Genomic DNA, 25585 nt, shown 5'->3' with positions numbered 1-25585 from the left:
GTTTCCATTTAGAGGAAAGAGCTACAGAATAGGACTAACTGTCCTCATATAACTTTAGTCTTACACTCTTGACTTCTAATGTTCTCTGGATGTCCGTCTCCATGTGGGACATGCAAGCCTGTTCCTTCACAGTCAGAGAGGCTGCATAAGGGGTGGGGAGAGGAAGAACAGAAACTGGTCACACTGGGGCTTCAACAGGGTTTCATCAGACGTCTGCAATTAAATGGTTTCTAGAAGTACATGGTAAGGGTCTTTCTGCATAGAGTGGATAAATAATTGGATAATTAATTAGAAACAGTGAACTTCAGGAGCATATTTAAGAAGGGTATACACCCTTCAACATTCTTCAACATTGAGTATATTATAAAAACAATTTGGAAAGCACACTTGAACATAATGAAGCCGGAATTCAAACTAATTTTCCTCAGCTTATTAGAATCACGTGTGAGCTAGCCCTTCACAAACTCAGAATGCTACTTCATGAAGTAAAACAATTAAGTGACAGCGCGATTTAAAACACTAGTAGTAAATCTCTACCACGAGCCAACGTCAGGCTGATCTATGCCATTTTACAAGGTGCGAAAGCACAATCTATATGAGACTTCAAACAGCAAGCAAGGCATTTAAAGGATTCTGAAGATCTGTGATTCGTTGCTGCTTTTGGCGCATTGCTAGGAGCACGGGTAATCTTTTTATTATACCCCTGCCTTGTACAGTCTTTAGCAGGCTGCTCTCCATTTATCTGGCATAAACACAGGTCCTCTCCGTGCACTGAAATGATAAACTAGCTGTTACAAAGAGCTGGCTTACCAGACAGAGCGTTCCGACATAGCTAGCACAGTGATTTTTCTGTGGCTTAACATATTTTCAAGAGCAATTCAGCTGCATGCTCATCTCCAACATAAAATTCCTTTCACCAGCTATAAGAAAAAAAATTAATGAAGGAGACAATTGCTTCTGTGGAAGTCCTCATACAAACCTCCCAGGGGGCTATCCCCTTCCCAGCATGCTTTATGGAGTTGCCCAACCTGGCTGCACTAAATCCAAAAATGTATGTTTCTCTGAGCACAATTGCTGATATTGGAAATGTCCCAAGAGTGTTCAATACAAGAATGTATCAAAGCATTAAGATGATCAACCAATTTTCCCTGGCAGAGCACCCAGATACATTAAGATCCTCTCCTCCTGCATTAGCCCAGGTCCCTCCAAAGTCCAAATTGCTATTTCTGGACACTCAATCCTATCCCCAGTCAGTCATTCTCAACCTGTGGGCCATAGCCCCTTTGGTATGAAACAACCCTTGCACAGGAGTCACATATCAGATATCCCGCATCAAAGCATTAAGCATTAGTTATATTGCAATTCATAACTGTAGCAAAATTACATTTATGAAGAAGCAACAGAAATAATTTTATGGGTGTGGCTCACCACAACATGAAGAACTTTATTAAAGGGTCAGAGAATTAGGAAGGTTAAGAACCGCTGTCCTAGAAGCACCCCCACACACAGACCACCCTCTCAATGTGAATCAACAACTGCATTTTGTTGATCTAAGTAAAGGAACATCCAGGCAGTCAAAGGGGCAGATCTGATCTTACAGGATCCCAGGATGCTTACCTATGGAAGACCAGGGAGCATAACACCTCCACTACTGTAGTGGAACTTTCTAGACCTGCCAGCAGTATAAATAATGGCATAGAAGGGTTTTAATATTTTAAAACTTAGACCTTTTAGCTAGGGCAGACTCCCAGCTACCCTAGACTTATCCTGATTAATCCAGGCACTTCTTGCTGCCATGTGGCTAGCTCTGCTCCACTCTGGTCCATCCATTCACCTCTGTGTCTACTGGCACAATCTTTTGCAATTCATTTCTTCTCCTAGCATCTCTCTCTCTCTCTCTCTCTCTCTCTCTCTCTCTCTCTCTCTCTCTCTCTCTCTTTCTCTCTCTCCAGAAGTTCCATCCTCTGCTTCCTGTCCAGCTATTGGCCATCAGCTCTTTATTACAGCCAATCAGATACAATTCTAAATCACCTCTAGGCTAGGGAGGAAGAATGTATATTTACAAAATCTGAGACCAGTGATGGGCCACAGAAATAGCAATACCAAGATCCTGCCAGCATTTGGCTCTCTGTGAGAACAGAATTAACAATGGGATATACAGAGATACACCTTCACACGATGTACCCCAACACATGACCCCACTGCTCTACTCAGAATCAGGCCTGAACCAAGAAAGGAAAAGTTAAGCAAGAAGACTTCGGAGGACCCTGTCACCTCAGCAGATTCCAGTGAGGACTTTGCCACCTTTACTGAATCCATGTCTAGTTGCAGACAGGTCCCCACACACTACTATCTGTGTAAATCTCTACTATGAAGGCTAAAGGTAAAGACAATGAAAATTAAATCTATAGCAAGTTGTTAAGAAATATATAATATGAAATATAAAAATATTTCATTGTAATATAAAAAACATAAATGGGGCATAAATGTATAACTTGTATACAATAGGTGCTATGCAGTTAAAAGAGTAGATTGTGAGTGTAGGGATGGCTTTTGTAAGTCTCATAATAACCATAACACAAAATACAGCAGGAGTGTGAGCTATAGAGAGAGGGGATTCATAGTTTAGCATGCAGAGAGTGATCACATCACAAAGGGGAGGAAAGGAACAAGGGAGCTACAAAAACAACCAGAAAGCAAACAAGAAATTGGCACGTAAGATTTACCTATTAAAATAACCTTGGATTAAACTTTCTCATCAAAAGACTGAGATGGCCTAAAAGGTGTAAAAAATGCAATACAAAAAATAACAATAAGAGATCACTTAAAGTTTAAGGACACACACACAAGATGGTGGGGTTTGCTGAAAAGGAGGTTGAATAAGGGTCTCAAGAGGATGGAACAATTGGCTAGGTGTGTTCACATAACACTGAAGCACCAGAAGGCATGAGCAAAATAACAAGCACAAAGAGGGTTAAGTAGACAGGAGGACAGTAACTGTGGGGAAACTTCAACAGCGGGCTTACAACCACTCAGAACGCTAAGAAGGAAATGCTGGGCTTGAAGAGTATTGTTAACCAAAGGGCTGATGGATGAATGGAAGTTTCCATCAACAGCTGAATATGTACTCCTGCCCAATGTTCATAGGATTTATCTCTAGGGTAGACTATATGTTAGGTCACACAAATCTTATCAAATTTAAGAAGACTGAAAAATATCTAATATTATTTCAGACTACAAGAATATGGATCTAGGAATACAAAACTGGTACACGTTTATAAAATTGGCATATGAAAATAAAATTGCGCTTGGTCCGAGACCCGCCGAACTTAGGAAATTAGTCTGAACAGGTGAGAGGGTGCGCCAGAGAACCTGACAGCTTCTGGAACAGGCAGAAGCACAGAGGCGCTGAGGCAGCACCCTGTGTGGGCCGGGAACAGCCGGCCACCTTCCGGACCGGAGGACAGGTGCCCGCCCGGCTGGGGAGGCGGCCTGGGCCACAGCAGCAGCGGTCGCCATCTTGTTCCGGGACCCGCCGATCTTAGGAAATTAGTCTGAACAGGTGAGAGGGTGCGCCAGAGAACCTGACAGCTTCTGGAACAGGCGGAAGCACAGAGGCGCTGAGGCAGCACCCTTTGTGGGCCGGGGACAGCCGGCCACCGTCCGGACCGGAGGACAGGTGCCCGCCCGGCTGGGGAGGCGGCCTAAGCCACAGCAGCAGCGGTCGCCATCTTGGTCCGAGACCCGCCGAACTTAGGAAATTAGTCTGAACAGGTGAGAGGGTGCGCCAGAGAACCTGACAGCTTCTGGAACAGGCAGAAGCACAGAGGCGCTGAGGCAGCACCCTGTGTGGGCCGGGGACAGCCGGCCACCTTCCGGACCGGAGGACAGGTGCCCGCCCGGCTGGGGAGGCGGCCTAAGCCACAGCAGCAGCGGTCGCCATCTTGGTCCCGGGACTCCAAGGAACTTAGGAATTTAGTCTGCTTAGGTGAGAGTCTGTACCACCTGGGAACTGCAAAGCAACACAGTGTCTGAGAAAGGTCCTGTTTTGGGCCTTCTTCTTCGGCCAGGAGGAGGTCCAAATACAAGATATCTGCGCACCTTCCCTGTAAGAGAGCTTGCCAGCAGAGAGTGCTCTGAGCACTGAAACTCAGAGGAGAGAATCTGTCTCCCAGGTCTGCTGAGAGACGGTAACAGAATCACCAGAAGAACAATCTCTAAACAGAGTCAATTATAACTACTAACTCCAGAGATTACCAGATGGCGAAAGGTAAACGGAGGAATCTTACTAACAGGAACCAAGACCACTCACCATCACCAGACCCCAGCACACCCACTTCGCCCAGTCCAGGGAACCCCAACACACCTGAGAACCTAGACCTAGATTTAAAAGCATATCTCATGATGATGGTAGAGGACATCAAGAAGGACTTTAATAAATCACTTAAAGAAATACAGGAGAACACTGCTAAAGAGTTACAAGTCCTTAAAGAAAAACAGGAAAACACAATCAAACAGGTAGAAGTCCTTACAGAAAAAGAGGAAAAAACATACAAACAGGTGATGGAAATGAACAAAACCATACTAGACCTAAAAAGGGAAGTAGACACAATAAAGAAAACTCAAAGCGAGGCAACACTAGAGATAGAAACCCTAGGAAAGAAATCTGGAACCATAGATTTGAGCATCAGCAACAGAATACAAGAGATGGAAGAGAGAATCTCAGGTGCAGAAGATTCCATAGAGAACATCGGCACAACAATCAAAGAAAATGGAAAATGCAAAAAGATCCTAACTCAAAATATCCAGGAAATCCAGGACACAATAAGAAGACCAAACGTACGGATAATAGGAGTGGATGAGAATGAAGATTTTCAACTCAAAGGTCCAGCAAACATCTTCAACAAAATTATTGAAGAAAACTTCCCAAATCTAAAGAATGAGATGCATATGAACATACAAGAAGCCTACAGAACTCCAAATAGACTGGACCAGAAAAGAAATTCCTCCCGACACATAATAATCAGAACATCAAATGCACTAAATAAAGATAGAATACTAAAAGCAGTAAGGGAAAAAGGTCAAGTAACATATAAAGGCAAGCCTATCAGAATTACACCAGATTTTTCACCAGAGACTATGAAAGCCAGAAGAGCCTGGACAGATGTTATACAGACACTAAGAGAACACAAACTGCAGCCCAGGCTACTATACCCAGCCAAACTCTCAATTATCATAGAGGGAGAAACCAAAGTATTCCACGACAAAACCAAATTCACGCATTATCTCTCCACGAATCCAGCCCTTCAAAGGATAATAACAGAAAAAAACCAATACAAGAACGGGAACAACGCCCTAGAAAAAACAAGAAGGTAATCCCTCAACAAACCTAAAAGAAGACAGCCACAAGAACAGAATGCCACCTTTAACAACTAAAATAACAGGAAGCAACAATTACTTTTCCTTAATATCTCTTAACATCAATGGTCTCAACTCGCCAATAAAAAGACATAGACTAACAAACTGGCTACACAAACAAGACCCAACATTTTGCTGCTTACAGGAAACTCATCTCAGAGAAAAAGATAGACACTACCTCAGAATGAAAGGCTGGAAAACAATTTGCCAAGCAAATGGTATGAAGAAACAAGCAGGAGTAGCCATCCTAATATCTGATAAGATTGACTTCCAACCCAAAGTCATCAAAAAAGACAAGGAGGGACACTTCATTCTCATCAAAGGTAAAATCCTCCAAGAGGAACTCTCAATTCTAAATATCTATGCTCCAAATACAAGAGCAGCCACATACACTAAAGAAACTTTAGTAAAGCTCAAAGCACACATTGCGCCTCACACAATAATAGTGGGAGACTTCAACACACCACTTTCACCAATGGACAGATCATGGAAACAGAAACTAAACAGGGACACACTGAAACTAACAGAAGTGATGAAACAAATGGATCTGACAGATATCTACAGAACATTTTATCCTAAAACAAAAGGATATACCTTCTTCTCAGCACCTCATGGTACCTTCTCCAAAATTGACCACATAATAGGTCACAAATCAGGCCTCAACAGATTCAAAAATATTGAAATTGTCCCATGTATCCTATCAGATCACCATGCACTAAGGCTGATCTTCAATAACAAAATAAATAACAGAAATCCAACATTCACATGGAAACTGAACAACACTCTTCTCAATGATACCTTGGTCAAGGAAGGAATAAAGAAAGAAATTAAAGACTTTTTAGAGTTTAATGAAAATGAAGCCACAACGTACCCAAACCTTTGGGACACAATGAAAGCATTTCTAAGAGGGAAACTCATAGCTATGAGTGCCTTCAAGAAAAAACGGGAGAGAGCACATACTAGCAGCTTGACAACACATCTAAAAGCTCTAGAAAAAAAGGAAGCAAATTCACCCAAGAGGAGTAGACGGCAGGAAATAATCAAACTCAGGGGTGAAATCAACCAAGTGGAAACAAGAAGAACTATTCAAAGAATTAACCAAACGAGGAGTTGGTTCTTTGAGAAAATCAACAAGATAGATAAACCCTTAGCTAGACTCACTAAAGGGCACAGGGACAAAATCCTAATTAACAAAATCAGAAATGAAATGGGAGACATAACAACAGATCCTGAAGAAATCCAAAACACCATCAGATCCTTCTACAAAAGGCTATACTCAACAAAACTGGAAAACCTGGACGAAATGGACAAATTTCTGGACAGATACCAGGTACCAAAGTTGAATCAGGATCAAGTTGACCTTCTAAACAGTCCCATATCCCCTAAAGAAATAGAAGCAGTTATTAATAGTCTCCCAGCCAAAAAAAGCCCAGGACCAGACGGGTTTAGTGCAGAGTTCTATCAGACCTTCAAAGAAGATCTAACTCCAGTTCTGCACAAACTTTTTCACAAGATAGAAGTAGAAGGTATTCTACCCAACTCATTTTATGAAGCCACTATTACTCTGATACCTAAACCACAGAAAGATCCAACAAAGATAGAGAACTTCAGACCAATTTCTCTTATGAACATCGATGCAAAAATCCTTAATAAAATTCTCGCTAACCGAATCCAAGAACACATTAAAGCAATCATCCATCCTGACCAAGTAGGTTTTATTCCAGGGATGCAGGGATGGTTTAATATACGAAAATCCATCAATGTAATCCATTATATAAACAAACTCAAAGACAAAAACCACATGATCATCTCGTTAGATGCAGAAAAAGCATTTGACAAGATCCAACACCCATTCATGATAAAAGTTCTGGAAAGATCAGGAATTCAAGGCCAATACCGAAACATGATAAAAGCAATCTACAGCAAACCAGTAGCCAACATCAAAGTAAATGGAGAGAAGCTGGAAGCAATCCCACTAAAATCAGGGACTAGACAAGGCTGCCCACTTTCTCCCTACCTTTTCAACATAGTACTTGAAGTATTAGCCAGAGCAATTCGGCAACAAAAGGAGATCAAGGGGATACAAATTGGAAAAGAGGAAGTCAAAATATCACTTTTTGCAGATGATATGATAGTATATATAAGTGACCCTAAAAATTCCAACAGAGAACTCCTAAACCTGATAAACAGCTTCGGTGAAGTAGCTGGATATAAAATTAACTCAAACAAGTCAATGGCCTTTCTCTACACAAAGAATAAACAGGCTGAGAAAGAAATTAGGGAAACAACACCCTTCTCAATAGCCACAAATAATATAAAATATCTCGGCGTGACTCTAACGAAGGAAGTGAAAGATCTGTATGATAAAAACTTCAAGTCCCTGAAGAAAGAAATTAAAGAAGATCTCAGAAGATGGAAAGATCTCCCATGCTCATGGATTGGCAGGACCAACATTGTAAAAATGGCTATCTTGCCAAAAGCAATCTACAGATTCAATGCAATCCCCATTAAAATTCCAACTCAATTCTTCAACGAATTAGAAGGAGCAATTTGCAAATTCATCTGGAATAACAAAAAACCGAGGATAGCAAAAACTCTTCTCAAGGATAAAAGAACCTCTGGTGGAATCACCATGCCTGACCTAAAGCTTTACTACAGAGCAATTGTGATAAAAACTGCATGGTACTGGTATAGAGACAGACAAGTGGACCAATGGAATAGAATTGAAGACCCAGAAATGAACCCACACACCTATGGTCACTTGATCTTCGACAAGGGAGCCAAAACCATCCAGTGGAAGAAAGACAGCATTTTCAACAATTGGTGCTGGCACAACTGGTTGTTATCATGTAGAAGAATGCGACTCGATCCATACTTATCTCCTTGTACTAAGGTCAAATCTAAGTGGATCAAGGAACTTCACATAAAACCAGAGACACTGAAACTTATAGAGGAGAAAGTGGGGAAAAGCCTTGAAGATATGGGCACAGGGGAAAAATTCCTGAACAGAACAGCAATGGCTTGTGCTGTAAGATCGAGAATTGACAAATGGGACCTAATGAAACTCCAAAGTTTCTGCAAGGCAAAAGACACTGTCTATAAGACAAAAAGACCACCAACAGACTGGGAAAGGATCTTTACCTATCCTAAATCAGATAGGGGACTAATATCCAACATATATAAAGAACTCAAGAAGGTGGACTCCAGAAAATCAAATAACCCCCTTAAAAAATGGGGCTCAGAACTGAACAAAGAATTCTCACCTGAGGAATACCGAATGGCAGAGAAGCACCTGAAAAAATGTTCAACATCCTTAATCATCAGGGAAATGCAAATCAAAACAACCCTGAGATTCCACCTCACACCAGTGAGAATGGCTAAGATCAAAAATTCAGGTGACAGCAGATGCTGGCGAGGATGTGGAGAAAGAGGAACACTCCTCCATTGTTGGTGGGATTGCAGGCTTGTACAACCACTCTGGAAATCAGTCTGGCGGTTCCTCAGAAAATTGGACATAGTACTACCGGAGGATCCAGCAATACCTCTCCTGGGCATATATCCAGAAGAAGCCCCAACTGGTAAGAAGGACACATGCTCCACTATGTTCATAGCAGCCTTATTTATAATAGCCAGAAACTGGAAAGAACCCAGATGCCCCTCAACAGAGGAATGGATACAGAAAATGTGGTACATCTACACAATGGAGTACTACTCAGCTATAAAAAAGAATGAATTTATGAAATTCCTAGCCAAATGGATGGACCTGGAGAGCATCATCCTGAGTGAGGTAACACAATCACAAAGGAACTCACACAATATGTACTCACTGATAAGTGGATACTAGCCCAAAACCTAGGATACCCACGATATAAGATACAATTTCCTAAACACATGAAACTCAAGAAAAATGAAGACTGAAGTGTGGACACTATGCCCCTCCTTAGAAGTGGGAACAAATCACCCATGGAAGGAGTTACAGAAACAAAGTATGGAGCTGAGATGAAAGGATGGACCATGTAGAGACTGCCATATCCAGGGATCCACCCCATAATCAGCTTCCAAATGCTGACACCATTGCATACACTAGCAAGATTTTACTGAAAGGACCCAGATGTAGCTGTCTCTTGTGAGACTATGCCGGGGCCTAGCAAACACAGAAGTGGATGCTCACAGTCAGCTAATGGATGGATCACAGGGCTCCCAATGGAGGAGCTAGAGAAAGTACCCAAGGAGCTAAAGGGATCTTCAACCCTATAGGTGGAACAACATTATGAACTAACCAGTACCCCTGAGCTCTTGACTCTAGCTGCATATGTATCAAAAGATGGCCTAGTCGGCCATCACTGGAAAGAGAGGCCCATTGGACATGCAGACTTTGTGTGCCCCGGTACAGGGGAACGCCAGGGCCAAAGGGGGGGAGTGGGTGGGTAGGGGAGTGGGGGTGGGTGGGTAAGGGGGACTTTTGGTATAGCATTGGAAATGTAAATGAGCTAAATACCTAATAAAAAATGGAAAAAAAAAAAAAGAAAATAAAATTGCATGTTTCTGAACAACCAATGGGTCAAAGAAGAATTCAAGTAACAAACAAGTACTTCAAACAAATGGTTATGTAAACACAGCTTACCAAAACAAGGGGGTTGCTATAAAAGGGGTAGGAGAGCTTCCAACATTAAATACCCACCTCAGAGAGGAAGTCAGGTACCAGATAAACAAGCCTACCACCATGCCTCAGGTAATCAGAGAAGAGGATAAATCAAATTCCACATTAGTAAAAAAATCTTTTTTTTAAATTTTTTATTAGATATTTTCTTTATTTAGATTTCAAATGTTATCTTCTTTCCTAGTTTCCCCTCCAAAAATCCCCTATCCCCTCCCCTGCCCTGATCCCCAACCCACCCATTCCTGGTCCTGGCATTCCTCTATACTGGGGCATAGACCCTTCACAGGACCAAGGGCCTCTCCTCCCATTGATGACCAACTAGGCCATCCTCTGCTACATATGCAGCTAGAGCCACAAGTTCCACCATGTGTTTTCTTTGAGTGGTGGTATAGTTCCAAGGAGCTCTGGGGGTACTGGTTAGTTCATATTGATGGTCCTCCTAGGGGTCTTCAGTCCCCTTCATCTCCCTGGGTACTTTCTCTGGCTCCTTCATTGGGGACCTTGTGCTCAGTCCAATGGATGGCTGTGAGCATCCACTTCTGAATTTGCCAGGCACTGGCAGAGCCTCACAGGAGACAGCTGTATCAGGCTCCTGTCAGCAGGCTCTTGGCATCTGCATCACTGTCTGAGTTTGGTGGTTGATTATGGGATGGATCCCCAGGTGGGGCAGTCTCTGGATGGTCATTCCTTCAGTCTCTGCTCCAAACTTTGTCTCTGTAACTCCTTTCATGGGTATTTTGTTCCCCATTCTAAGAAGGAACGAAGTATCCACACTTTGGTCTTCCTTCTTCTTGAGTTTCATGTGTTTTGCAAATTGTATCTGGGTTAATATCCACTTATCAGTGAGTGAATATCATCTGTGTTCTTTTGTGATTGGGTTACCTCACTCAGGATGATACCCTCCAGATACATCCATTGCCTAAGAATTTCATAAATTCATTGTTTTTAATAGCCGAGTAGTACTCCATTGTGTAATGTACCACATTTTCTGTATCCATTCTTTTATTGAGGGACATCTGGGTTTTTTCCAGCTTCTGGCTATTATAAATAAGGCTGCTATGAACATAGTGAAGCATGTGTCTTTATTAGAAGTTGGAACATCTTCTGGGTATATGCCCAGGAGAGGTATTGCTGTATCTTTCGGTAGTACTATGTCCAATTTTCTGAAGAACCACCAAACAGATTTCCAGAGTGGTTGTAGCAGCTTGCAATCCCACCAGCAATGAAGGAGTGTTCATCTTTCTCTACATCCTTGCCAGCATTGACTGTCACCTGAATTTTTGATCTTAGCCATTCTGACTGGTGTGAGGTAGAATCTCAGGGTTGTTTTGCATTTCCCTGATGATTAAGGATGTTGGACATTTTTTCAGGTGCTTCTCAGCCATTTGGTATTCCTCAGTTGAGAATTCTTTGCTTAGCTCTGTACCCCATTTTTAATAGGGTTATTTGATTTTCTGGAGTCTAGTTTCTTGAGTTCTTTGTATATATTGGATATTAGTCCCCTATGGGATTTAGGATTGGTAAAGATCCTTTCCCAATCTGTTGGTGGCCTTTTTGTCTTATTGACAGTGTCTTTTGCCTTACGGAAGCTTTGCAATTTTATGAGGTCCCATTTGTCAATTCTTGATCATACAGCTCAAGCCATTGCTGTTCTGTTCAGGAATTTTTCCCCTGTGGCCATATCTTCGAGGCTTTTCCCTACTTTCTCCTCTATAAGTTTCAGTGAAACATAAATTAAACAGAGAACAGAAAAATAAAAACCACTAAGTTTATTGCCAATATAAACTAACAAACCCTTAGAGAGATTCTAAAGAAATATGTAAAAGACTTAAATGAGATCAAAATTAAAAAATCAAGAAGTTACAATAGACATATTGGAAATAAGAAGCGAGCATGCCAACATATTTAAAAGCCTAGATGCAGTGGATAAATTCCTAGAAAACATATATCTTACCAAGATTGAATCAGGAGTAAGAAGTCCAAGAGGAACAATAATAGATAAGATACCAAACAATTAATTTTAAAACCTTCTTCAAAGAAAAACACCTGGAGCAGAAGGCTTCAGAGGCTGAACATTAAAAAGGAACTCATGTATTATATCTTAACTCTTTCCAAAAAGAGAGCTACAGAAAATTCTTTCAGTAACATTTTATGAAGCCTGATACCTATACCATTCTGATACGGATGCCAGACAAAGATAATAAAAACACAGGACTCTGGTAAACACTGATGCAAATAACAGAATATTCACAATTTATTCCAGCAACACACCAAAAAAGATTGAACATCATGACCGAGTAGAATTTAAAGTGACCTACAAAACTTATCTAATGCATGCCAGTAAGACAGTGTGATTCATCACACCAGTAGAGCAAAAGAGGGAACAAGAGAGAATGAGAAAGATCAACTGATAAAGAAAAAGCATTTGACAAAGTCCAACATCCTCTCTCAATAATATCTCTAAATTATTAAGATATAAAAAGAAAATTACTCAACATAAGAAGACTCTTTTTTGAAAACTCTACAGCTCACATCATAGCCAATGAAGAGAAACTGAAAGGTTTTCCATTACAATTCAGTATATGACAGCACCCCAATTCTTGCCATTTCACCCAGTATTGTTTTAGAAATAGTAACAAGAACGATCAGGGAAGTCAGATAAATGGGCAAATCAAAATGGAAGAAGGAAAATCATATTTATTTGCAAGTGACATAATCATATATGTGAAAATCAAAGATTTTATAAACACACAAACCTCTTAGAACTAATAAATAAATATTCTGTTAGGTTGCAGAATACAAAATCAATACCATTTGTACTAGAATAATAACCTAACTAAAAAATAGAATTAAGAAGAATAGCATCCATAATGATACAAAAATAAAATGCCTAGGAACAAATTAGCTAAGGAAGTTAAAGATCTGTTATACTAACATCTATAAAAACGTTCACCACACAAGTAAATTGCACAACATCCCGTGCTGTAAAGCAGAAAGCTAATATTGTTAACATCGCCATCCTGACCAAGGACACATGCAGAGTCAATGAAAGCTCTGTCAAAGTCACAATAGCTTTCTCTACACAAACAGGGAAAAGATTAAAAAATATAACTAGAGCCATAAGGACTCTAAATAGACAAGTAGTTCTGAGAAAGAAAACCAAAATTGAAGGTATCATATTCTTTGATTTGAAACTATATTATGAAGCTGCAGTTACTGAAACATCACGGCTCTGTATAAATATAGACACACAGATCCGTGAGACCAACAGAGAGTTCAGCAAGTGAACCCAGACATGCTCAGTCGGTTGATTTTTGACACAGACACCAAGAAGACACAAGGAAATGCAGTCACTTCAATTAATGGTGCAAAAAGATGGAAACTGAACCTTACTGAATGCCACACCTACAAACCAACTCAATGCAGGTCATATGAAGGAAAGACCTGAACCTAAGGCATATACTATAAAACCCCAGAACAGGATGTGAGGAAAGTCTCCGGGACGTCCCATGATTTTTTAATATCACAAACAACAGCCAAAATAAACTGGATGTTGATCTAGAAGTTCTTCAGAGGGAAGAAAACAGTCAGCACGGTAGAACAGGAGCCTACTCGAGGGGAAAGAAGAGCCTAGTGTGTAATACATTCAACTTAATAATGAAAAACAGAGATTCCACTTTGAAAATGGGAAAACGATTCAATAGATACTCATTCAAAGAAAATTTCCAAAGATATATGAAAAATATTTATCATTAATCATTAAAAGAAATGCAAGATAAATCTACTATGGAATACCACCTCAGAGCTCTTGGGGTTACCATTATCATAAGGTTACAGGAAAACATATGTTTGAAAGAAATTGGGAAAAAAAAGGGACTCTTGCTCATTGCTAGTAGATTTGTGCAGCCATAATAGACAATATGGGGGGGAGGGGGTAGGTTGGAGAAGAAATGAAAAGTGTATCACCATGTATCCTAGCAACATCTCCCTTGCCTATTAACCCATACCAAAGTAAATAGCAATATTGTTTATACCAACAAAGATACTAAAATACTGGCAGAGAAATGGATGAGGAAAATGTGGTTCCCACCCACAGTGACATCTTACACAGTCCTAAAAAGCAAAGCAAAACCACAAGAAGACCCTGCCTTTTCCCAGAACATGGACAAGCCCAGAGGATGTTGCATTAAGTGAAACAAGCCACACCCAGCAAGAAAAATACTGTGTGATCTTGCTCACTTAAGAATGTCAGGTTTTGTATCATTTTTATTTTCCAAATTTCCTGCAATAAGCACCCATTCATCTTATGATTAAACTTTTTGAATTCGGTGTGCTTTGGTTTACTTTTATGGATTTACATATATCTGAAATGTTAATTCAGCCCTAAAGAATAATCCTAATAGCTGCAATTTTAGCGAGGAGAGATACTTGGGTACTGAGTCGTATTCTTCCTCAGGGATCACTACATCCCAGCTGGGGGTAGGGAAGCTCCCAAGTTGCCTGGGGAAGAGACAGACCCACCAGCTAATCACTATCAGCACCAGAGACCGGCTCAATCTGCTAAGAAAACAATTATTCATCTCTTCAAATATCCACAGACTCTGGCCGTGAATTCTATCCACATTTGCAGTGAAGGTGGCGAAATGAAGCACCTGTGGAGAATTTCATGCTGGCTTTTCTCATGGATGGCTTGATCTCCGAGAAGACACAGCAGGACAGCCACTGTCACTCCAAGACATCTGTTTGTTCGTCACATAGCTGGTCTGCTTGTGCGTGGCAGCAGTTGGAGCACACCACCCTGGACTCTCGTGGTTCATTTCTAGAGCTGTGTTTTTGCAACCCTGCAAAACCAGAGTATTGTTAATTGATATTCTTTCAAACGCATAGAAAGAAGATGTTACTCCAGGGTACCTTGCCCACAATAATTAGTCATCTTATTGCACATCGCTCTGAAAAGGAGGGCCAGCATTTCTTCCATCATTATTCTTTGAGGCACAGAAGAATATTATGAAAGCTGATATAACAATCAAGGGCGAAACAAAAATTCAACATATTTTCTGGCTTAACAGACATGTCAGAGACTAACAGAATTTTCATGTTGGAAGGAAGGAGGCGCATCGTTTGAGAGAATCAAGAAGAAAAACTTCTAACCCCAGAATTGCCACCTCAAAGTTCACATCTCACAACTTGCTGTCTTCTTAATAGGGAGCTAAAAATATTTCCCCCCAAACCTAGCAAAAATGTGATTGGTAAATCTGAGGATTTTGTAGCAAATGAAAATGGTAACAAAAATGTTGAATGTTAAAAATAGAATAAAACATTTGAACCAACTGTATTGACTTAAAGTTTAAGGTAACAAACTATGTAGCTTGATATGTTTTCAGAAATGTGTCTAGCTGTTTGATTACCACAGTAACTGTGGTACAGGTCATCTCTGTAACCCCCAGAAGATTCCCTTTGGCTCACTTGGGGACCATTCTCATTTTAGGAAGCCACCAGTTTAACACCTCTCAGTACACTAAGTCCAGATTGTATAACGGGTCTGTCTTAGGAAACTCATTAACACCATTATGTGTAGATGTAGTTGATTCCTTTGTATAGTTTTCCACAGAACCCATTGGTTAGTGCACATCACAATTTGTGGATACACGGTGTATTATATTAAGGGGGTATACCCAGATGGAAAGTACAATGATTAAATCTGTGATAAACATCTTTGCCCGATCCTTTTATAGGTGTAGGCCATTTCTCTTGAGTAAACGCTAAGGTGTAAAACTGTTGGGTCATAGAGTTATAAATGTAGCCTTGTAAGAAACTGTCAAATATCTGTCCAAAGTGGTTATAGCATGCAAGTTCACAAAGGAGATTGGAGAGTTTCAGTTTCTCTATGTCCTGGGACACTTGGTATTTTAATCAGGCTTATTTTAGTCATGAAAATAAATTGAAATGCTACTACGTAGTGATTTTAATCTGCACACTCTCATACATGCTAATCGTGACGGTACTTTCTAATGTTAATTTTATAACAGGTATCTTCATTTGTTAAATGTCTGCGTAAGCCTTTTTTATTGGTGCTACTGGGTAAAGAATTACCCCTTTTTAATTCATCTGTGCGAGTTTTAACGTACTATAGAGAAAATTTTCATCGAGTAAATCTTTTAGATATCTCTTAATATTTGGTTCTGGATTACCTGTTCTTTTTATTAATGATCCTTTCGAGATGTAGAATATAAAATTTTTTGATACGATCACTCCTACTTTCACATAGCTCACCTAGAAGTTCTATAATTCTAGATTTTACATTTTTGTCTATGATTCTCTACATTCATCATTGCAAATGTGATAGAGAATTTGAGAGTTTTTTTTTTAAATATCCAATCATTCCAGCACTGTTTATCAAAAGGTTCTCTGCTGTGGGAGACAATGCCCCTATTGACATCATAGTGGCCCACTGTTAGAGAAGTAACCAGTCACTTCCTGGTGCTGTTTAAGCCCATCCCACAAGACAAAACCCAGGGTCTGTTAACTTGGCCAAAACCCCATGGTTGGTTGGGTCTTACCTCTAGAGGAGAACCTAATACTATTATTCTGCTAAATGAACACAGTGATAAACTGACTCTTCAGTTTTATCTTTATACCCATATATATGTGTACATCTTTCAAACCTTAATAGATAATTTTCATTTTACACTCTATGTTGGCTCACATAGAGAACCACACCTAGTCAAGGAGAAGTCAAGGAGACGCAGAGGATGATAGAATACAGATAGGACATTTATATTTTACTCTCAGTGTTCAAGGATCACCACAGAAGAAGGGACAGACAAAAGCTGTAATAGCCAGTCATGGTGGACACCTGGGGAAAACAGTATTTGGTAGACATGACAGCATCACTGCCTACAGAACTCACAGCAGCTATGAATGTGTGCATAAGACCTGCACAAGATCAAGCTGGCCAAGATCTCATGAAGCCACACCCTAGCTGAGAGCCATTGGCCATTTATGGTTGCCAGAGGAGGGAGAGTCCGTGTATTTGATCTGTGACCCCTGACCTGTGCTTAAGCAGACTGTCTTCCAGTCATACACACACAGATTATGTGGACTCAATGGGTTTTCTAAAAAAACACATGAAATTGGGAGGGGCAAATGGTAGGGAAGTAGGCAGGGATTGAAGATGTGAGGTGTGTAAGTTTAATCAAAATATATTATATGCATGCATGAGACTATCAAACAATAAAAGCACTGCCAAAACAGTAGGGAAAAAAGAATATCCATTTCCTCAATGACTTCACTTGAAACTTTTATCAAAAAATTAGCTGTTAGCAAGTATCTCTCCCTCTAAACTTTATTTTGTCTCATTGATCTGGTTCATGCCATTGTGCCAACATAACATCTTGATAACTTAGTTTCCTACTAATTTGAAATCAAATAGCATACGTTTTTCAACTAATTCCTTCTTGAAGAAAATCTGTTTTTACATTTCCACATAAATATAACCAGCATTTTAATCTCTCTCTCTCTCTCTCTCTCTCTCTCTCTCTCTCTCTCTGCGTGTGTGTGTGTGTGTGTTTGTGTTTCTCTATCAATGTGTTTTCTCCTATGATTTCCTGAATTCCCTCACCTGCTTATTGGCACATAAATTTTTCTCTTAACACACTTGTCATAGTTATTTTAAAGGACTCTTCTGTTTATTTGAACATCTGGATTGAACCCATACATGAACTGTGTACTGAAGGATTTTCTTTTAGCCATGTGCCATATTCTCTAGATTTTTAATGTTTCATAATTTTAATCGTATGAAATGCATAGTATCAAAATTAACACTAGAAAATGAAATCAGCATTTTTATAGAGTATGCATGGACATAGATGTTTACATGTGTATGAGTTTTTATGTATGCATATATACACTCATATGGATTTATATATATGTATATTCAAATATGCTTCTCATGAGAGTTGGTATCCTTCAATGGTGTCCTAGAACTAAATTCGAACTACACCAGACGTGATTTCAAGCCTGTAAAAACATGAGACTTCAAAGTTGCCAGCTATCATCTTGTTTTCCTAAGCCATCCGCAGATAGAAATTAATTAACACAATTCCCATGCAAAATCGCCGCTTGTTCAGAGAGATTGCCTTTGGATTTGCCATTGCTGCGTTTAGTAGCTGGGAACATTGTCAAAAGCTCAGCTACGCTTCCCTGTCCTGACCTAACAGATTTCTCTTTCATCTCTCCCATATTCAGCAGCTAGAGAAAGTGACTTATTTTTCTTGGTGTGATGGAAAGAGCTTGTGTCAGGAGTTCAGCCTCTTCAGACAGTGCTCACAGCTCTTGTGTTAGTCATCTACTGCGTATGATGCACTTCCCGCCCTAAGCATAGCTATTTAAGGCAGTAAACACTTGTTATTCTGCGGATTCTAAGGGTCAAGAGTTTGAGCGTGGTTCAGCTGTGTGATTCTGGCTCCGGATCGCTCCTGAAGTTGCAGCTGCTTTGTCAGTAGAGGCTATAGTGATCAGCAACCTGAAAGCATGAGCCCAGCTGTGGATATAACAAGGGGGCTTCAGGTCCTTGCTGGCTATTAGCCAAAGGTCTCAAGTCCTCATGCCATGGTCCTCTTCAGAGAGACGGTCACAATGTGCCGACCTGATGTGCTCCACAGAGCAAATGCATCAAGAGAGGAAGGCTGCAAGAGCAAGCCAAAGGGAAGCAACGTCGTCTTTTGTAACCTACTCTGGAAAACAGCAACGCTTGGCTATTGACCCATCCCAGTACAGTATGGGCAGGAACCCAAGACAGGCTTTGTATCTGCCATATTCTGTGGTGTTCCTGCACTGATCCCAGTACACAGTGGGAGGAAGCACAAAGCCATAAATATTAAGTAGCTGAGACCCCTGGGGACCATCTTGGCTATTGGCTACACAGATTTTAAGTAACATGATTCGTTTGCTTATTGGCTATTCTCTCTCATTTCAGTGTTAAGAGTGTCTTTTACACTCTCTTGCACTTTGACCAACTCATCACAGGATGGTATCCAAGCATCTATAGTGAGTGTACAGTCTTCTAAAGCAATCCCTGCTAAACTTTCAAACTCTGTTTTAAAATTAGCTGAACCCTTGGTCCTTTGTTCATGGCTACATCAGCCCTAAGACTGTGGACCTGTCATGTTGAAAACATTAGAAGCTTCCTTGCACACTTTTCCTGGATTAGATTTCCAAGAGAACATACTAACACGATTCTAATAGTAGAAGCCATTTGAAAGGCTAGAAAGGCAACAAAATATAACACTTCAGACTCAGGTCCTGAGCCAGAAGTAGTGGTGCACACCTCTAGTCCCAGCACTCAGAAAGCAGAGGCTGGCTTGTTTCTGTGAGTCTGAGGCCAGCCTTAGTCTATAGCATGAGTTCCAGGACAGCCAGAGCTATATGGTGAGACCCTATCTCAAAACAAAACAAAAAGACTTATGTCCTAGAGACAAAGTGTCCCATTTGCAAATCCAAGCCTGGCATTAAAGCTTTTTGTCCCTCACTGATACAGTGGGCACATGGCTGATAGCTGCCTTACCTCTGTTCTCTGACAACAGGAGCTTCTCTATGCCAAGTCCTCTCACCATCAGTACTAGGAAGTGTGTGTGTCTCCACTGAGCCCACTGGGCAACCGCGTTATCAGCTAAAGCGCCACTCCTGGACCAGTCCTTAAGCTCCTCCTCCTGTTTTAGGGAACCCTTTAAACTGTTTGCAGGTTGTGCTTAAAAGGTTTTTATTTTTCAAAGATTGTAAGCAGCAAGGGAAGGCAGCGAATTTTAAGATTAATTGCTGAATTTTAAGATTAATTTTGAGAACATGTTGCCTAAGGGGTTAGAGAAGGGGCTTGGTGGGTTGAGTGCTGGTGTAACCTGCATGAAGCTCTGGGGTCTATCCCCAGCACCACATAAACTAGGCATAATAGCACACACCGGTATGGCCAAGACTCAGAAGGCCGAGACAAGAGGCTCAGAAACTCAGGGTCATCCTTAGCTACATAAGAAGTTCCAGGCCAGCCTGTGCTATGAGTTTCTAGGTTTAGTTTTGTTGTTGTTTTGTTTGTTTGTCTGTTTGTTTGTTTGTTAAGTGTATCAGTTAGGAGAACAAGGAATTTTGAAGCTATTTGTGGACTTCAGAGATTTAGCTCCAGGTATCCCCTTGCCTGTGCCCCACTCCCCCAGAAGTCAGCAAATCTGTGACGTGAATTGAAGTTGCATTTTTTTTTTCATGTGTTTTGCGAGTTCCTACTAAGGTCCCAGGAGAGGCGGGGTGGCTGGAGTGTAATCAGAGGCATCTATTTGTCGCCAGCTGCAGTGACTCTCTGCTTAAGTCTGGAACAAGGTCATCACTCTCAGCCTGTCACGCACAAGCGCACAGCGGGCCTGGCAGAGGCTCATTAGTATGCCACACATTCCATCAGCTAAATTTGCTATTTCATTTAGAATGCCTCTGATTGCATTTTTTATATATACATTCCCGGGCTCCTCAGAGGAACGGATGCCACTATTAGTGAGCTGACAGGCAGTCGAGCATACGTTGATGTGTTTGCCATTAAACTATGGGGGAGAGTTATTAAAAACATTTGGCTATCAACTATGAATTTGGTTAGAATCATTTAAGATATAGAAGTACTTTTAAACAAAAGAATAGGAAATAAATAAATCAATCAAAGAAGATTGGTGGGAGAAGAAGATCACTTAAATAAGTTGGAATTTACTAGAAATGATTTGTTTTGCTCTATAATTATGACCATATAAAAGAAAATGAATGCAGATATTTTAAGGCTATAAAAACATTCAGTTGACATTGGGCATTGGCTCCTACTGCTGCAAAAGACACATTACACATTTTGCAAACCTGATATTTTTGTTTAAACTGAGTATGTCCCTTTAAAAGATAATTAATGTTTATGGTAACCATGCTCTTCTCTATATTTCTTCAGACGTGATGGACCAGATGACATTTGTCTTACTACCTCACAGAAGAAGCAAGTGAGGCATCCTCTCCTATGGGCTGTGAGAGAGATGTACAATTTATGCTTCTACCAAGCGAGCTACTAAAACATGGAAATTTATGATTTTTGCCCCCTAGAAAAACCTCATTAAGCTCCTTGAAGAAATGCAAACCTCGTGAGCAGTAATCAAAGCCTATGAAGCCCCCAGAGCGGTTAACAGAGCCCACTTCATCAGACAGTCCCACCGGGGACAGAGCTGCCCGGGGACACGCTTCTTACTGAATTCATTATTGAAACTCCACTGCAGAGTCACCAGGCTAAACATCCCCCCATGCTAGAATGTTCCATAAGAAGCTTTCCTGAGAACATACTGACCTTTTGTTATTGCCAAATTCCCAGGAATCATCATCACGGGCGGCATCTGGAAGTACCCCACGCCAGGCAGATCCACGGGCAGAACAGTCCAGGCATAGGCAATGGCAGCCCATCACCAAGGACAGAATTCTGTACAACATAAACCTTCCTGTGAGTCACTGTAACTTAAAACTGCGGCTCCTGTGGGCAGCATCACGCAGCACCCGTGCCTATTCTATTTCGTTTTGTTTCTTTGGTTTTATTTGTTTTGTTTTGTTTGGGGGGGGGGGTGGGTGGCAGGGTTTCTCTGTGTAGCTCTGCCTATCCTGGATTTCTCTATTTCTACTAAAAGAAATTTCGGGCTTATGAGTCTGAATGAAACTACATTTAACCCATGAGATGAGGAAGGTGCCCTTTGTGGAGAATGGGCAAGAAGTTTGTGTTTGTGTGAGTGGATACCATGAGTATGCTGGAGTTAGCAGAGACCAGAAGAGGGCGTCAGAACCCCTAGAACTGACATTACAGTTAGGAGCATCCCATGTGAGGGCTGGGTATCAAAGGTTCTGCAAGATCAAGTGTAACCTCCCCACCCTCGGCCTGAAACCTGTTAGCTCAGGTTTCACTATTAGCAGGAAGGGAGCGTGGGGTGGAGCCTGCCGCCCCGCCCCATCGTTCTGCCACTCCCACTGCTGCTACCTGCTACCTGCCGCCTAGCTGCTCCGGAGCCAAGCACGTGGTCACCTGCAACTGGACTCCAGGATTGTTTGGCAGGAATGAGCCCCTTCCCCCTTCTTCATAACCCAGTGCACTGAATAGTAAAATTGAGCTTTGATTAGAAACCGGTTGTCTTAGCTCCGTTCTTTCTCCCGTCAGTCTAGTTCCTTTTCTTTCAGCTCGAGTCTGCCATCTCAGCCATACCAGTTCCTCGCGAGCCGCTGGACGGCCCGCGACAATCAAGGAGTGCTTTTAACCACTGAACTATCTCTCCAGACACTCTCCACCTACCCGACCCCCACCCCCACCTCACCCCACCCCACCCCCATCTTAATTTCCTACCGTTGCTGTGACAAAGTACAAGTGGAATAAACCAGCACAAGGGTTGTATGTCATCATCTTGGAGATGACATGTCTTAAATCACTCTGCTGTCAGGGCCCAGCTCCCTCTGAAATCTGATGTGGTCGATCCCTCCTTTTCTAGCTTCTGCCATTTATCAGCAATCCTTGGCATGCTCCTTAGCTTGAGGCTGCACTGCCCCACCTTCTGCCTCTGTTGTCCCACAGCCCTCTGGTCTCTTGTCTTCCTTTTCTTCTGAGGCCATCAGTCATACTGATTAGCACCCAACCTAATATCCTTGTTTTAACTGGATAACATCTGCTAAGACACAATTACCAAGGAAGGTCACATTCACAGGTTGCAGGACCAGGACATCGATCTGTCTTTTGGGAGATACTGCTTAACCCAAAATAGACCACTTTAGCTGGAAGAGTCTGCAATACTACAGGCAGATGACACAAGATGCAAACCAAGAGAGACATGGCCGAGGAAGACAGAGGGAACCTTGTTAGGGAAAGAGTATAGGCCACGAGTGGATTCATCAAGCTAAGACAATAAGTAAACTGAAGTCAATGCATATCAGATACAGTCACGGAAAAGGCTCTGTTGAGTCTAAAGAAAGCAGTTTCTGTATTGTGGTGAGGGCTGTGACCACATCGAAGTAGGCAGCAGCAAGTGTAGGCTGGTTTCTCCAGACACGTAGCTGTGTAGGGATAGGATGAACAAGAGATATTAGACAGCTAAGTGGCATTTTAAGGCAGGCACTGGTGTTCAGAGTCTGAAAGCACTTAACCCTCAAAGGTGCTTCTTCACCATGAACAGCTATTGACTCAAGCAAATATCGACCACGATGAGAACGCTGAAGACAGACATCTCCAAACTGGTAGTAAGGATTGTACTGGAGTGCACACTGCCCCGACTTTTCAACAGGCATTCCCTGCCCTGCCTATCATGGGAAGGGCAAGATGAGTGTAGAGGTGATTTAAGATGGGCTTGCTGAACATGCACAGTTGTGTGTATATGTGTGTGTGTGTGTGTGTATGTGTGTGTCTGTACACATAACTGTATGCTTTTACCTGTATCTGTATATGCATACATATGTAGATATATATAATATTATGCATCACTTAATGACAAGGATATGTTCTCAGAATAAGTTGTGTGTGATAATGTGTGTGCATTAGTATGGTACATACACACGAGTATGCTCAGAGACCTAAGGGATGTGGCATATGTCCTGCTCTGTCAATTTCCACCTAGTCCCTTGAGACAGGGTCTCTTAACTAAAACTGGAGCTGGGCTGGTAGCTAGCAAGCCTGGGTGATCCTCTTCTCTGTGCCTCCCTCAGCATATTACCAACACATATGACCACATCCAAACTCTTACATGGATGCTGGGGATCTGAACCCAGGTCCTCATGCTTTGGTAGCGAGCCCTCTTACCTCTGCTCTAAGAATGATTTTCTTATCACATAAACATCGGTATGCACTAATGACATATTGCTTGATAATATTAAATAAGAGCACATTTAAACTCATAAGGACATACAGTATGGTAGATAAAGCAGGATTGTAGTTGTTCTATATCAAGTACTGTGCATTGTTCACAGTGTGCTGAACTTCTATGTAATTGCAGCACAGTAGATCACCCGGCATCACAGAAATCATGTGAATAAGTCATTGTTCTACGACACCAGGACATAATAGGAATTTTTCAGCTCTGTTATCATTGAAGAGATAACCTTCAAATGTGTGGTCTTCTGTTAGCCAAAACATCATTACATCATGCATGACTGAGTGCACACACAAAGTTTCTTCTTAATGCATTGGCCCACATGATAGCAAGGGGTTGGGAGCAAGTCCAACATACTAAGGTAACCTGGAAACTTAGGCAGAAGTTGAGTCATAGTCCTGAGGCAGGAGAATGTTTTCTTTGGGAAATCTTAGCTTTTACACTTGGGGCCTCCAGCTGATTGTATAGGGCTCCACACGTATGACTGGAGGTGATCCAGACTCAGAACCAACGGATTGGAGATGCCGTTCACATCTACGGTGTCTTCACGTCACCACTTAGATTAAGGTTTGAGTGAATACTGACTGGGAGCAATAGCACCTCCCCCCGCCCCCAAGTCAGCACGTAAAAATGACAACTATGCTACTGTCCTCCAAACAACATCAAGAGGCCACAGATTCAGAGGTGTGTCATTTTCCTGGGGCAGCTGTCACGAATGCATTACGCGTGCAAGCATGTGCTTGGGCGTTCACAAGATAGCTGTTATCCTAGGAAGTGTCACATGGGAGATGGTGTTAAACCACAAACAACACTGTGTGACACAAGTAGCACTTGCACTCTTTCCAAATGTAAAATCTGAACCATACTATACACTGCTTGTTCACGTATAAAAACTAGATTATATTTACTATCTGCATAGTGCAAAGATAGCTGTTCATTGTCTTGTAGGAACACTACCTGCTCTTGTCTGGAGAGATCATTAACTTCCTACCCTCTTGGAGTAAAGTTTTCTACATTTGGATCTGCCTTTCTCAACATGGAACAGAACGCTTCCATTATCAAAGGATCACAGGATCCTGTTTCATGTGAGTGTACGGCACAGACAAATGACAATGAAGGATGAAGTGCAATTTCCTGAGAAAAAGACAGTTGACAAAAACAGAGACTGCAGAAGATGGTAGCTTTATAACCACCGTATGTATTTTTTTTTCTATATTGCTATCACAGAAACTCCATCAATACGAAAATTATGCAAACCAAGCAGGGATATTTTTTCATATACACACACTGGACATTTGAGGATGTCACCAGTTCAGAATTGCTGAATACTGTTAGTAGCTTCAAGGTTCCAGTCCATGTTTCAAAAGACTGTGGAAATCTGTGAATCCCACATACACAGACTGAACCTCCCCAAACCCAGGCATTAAAGGGGGCTTACAGTCCTTTCCCTAACAACGGTCCTTTCCCTAACCACGGTCCTTTCCCTAACCACGGTCCTTTCCCTAACCACGATCCTTTCCCTTCTACATGATTTTACTCTCCCAAGAAAGCTTTTTCTTTTAAAAAAAAAAAATTAAATGACATGCCAGCCAAGAGGGAAAGCTACCAT

At 41.4% G+C, this 25585-nt stretch overlaps 1 long non-coding RNA gene across 5 annotated transcripts in view; it reads right to left on the bottom strand.

Moving 5' to 3' along the window:
- 9630002D21Rik overlaps positions 1–21647 on the bottom strand; it is a 140659-nt gene extending 119012 nt beyond the window's left edge. For all 5 annotated transcript variants that reach the window (XR_872810.1, XR_872808.1, XR_872813.1 and 2 more), the window contains exons 1-2: positions 21432–21647; positions 14731–14919 (exon numbers count right to left, since the gene is read on the bottom strand). This is a non-coding gene — a long non-coding RNA (RIKEN cDNA 9630002D21 gene). The remainder of the gene's footprint in view (positions 1–14730; positions 14920–21431) is intronic.
- Positions 21648–25585: the final 3938 nt, after the last annotated feature.

Source organism: Mus musculus, chromosome 12 (genome assembly GCF_000001635.26).
Source record: "Mus musculus strain C57BL/6J chromosome 12, GRCm38.p6 C57BL/6J".
Taxonomy (NCBI): domain Eukaryota; kingdom Metazoa; phylum Chordata; class Mammalia; order Rodentia; family Muridae; genus Mus; species Mus musculus.
This window is presented reverse-complemented; position numbering and strand designations above follow the sequence as displayed.